This window comes from Theropithecus gelada, chromosome 19, assembly GCF_003255815.1.
Source record: "Theropithecus gelada isolate Dixy chromosome 19, Tgel_1.0, whole genome shotgun sequence".
Classification (NCBI taxonomy): Eukaryota; Metazoa; Chordata; class Mammalia; order Primates; family Cercopithecidae; genus Theropithecus; species Theropithecus gelada.
In genome coordinates, this window is record NC_037687.1 from 14833341 (window position 1) to 14833550 (window position 210).

Genomic DNA, 210 nt, shown 5'->3' on the forward strand with positions numbered 1-210 from the left:
CCCGTCTCTACTAAAAATACAAAAAACTAGCCGGGCGTGGTGGCGGGCGCCTGTAGTCCCAGCTACTCGGAGGCTGAGGCAGGAGAATGGCCTGAACCTGGGAGGCGGAGCTTGCAGTGAGCCGAGATCGTGCCACTGCACTCCAGCCTGGGTGACACAGCGCGAGACTCGTCTCAAAAAAAAAAAAAAAAAAAAAAAAAAAAAAAAAAA

At 51.0% G+C, this 210-nt stretch overlaps 1 protein-coding gene across 1 annotated transcript in view; it reads right to left on the bottom strand.

Annotated features, from left to right (window-relative positions):
- Positions 1-210, bottom strand: part of NOTCH3 (notch 3) — a 42711-nt gene that overhangs the window by 17657 nt on the left and 24844 nt on the right. The gene's annotated exons all lie outside the window — the stretch shown is intronic.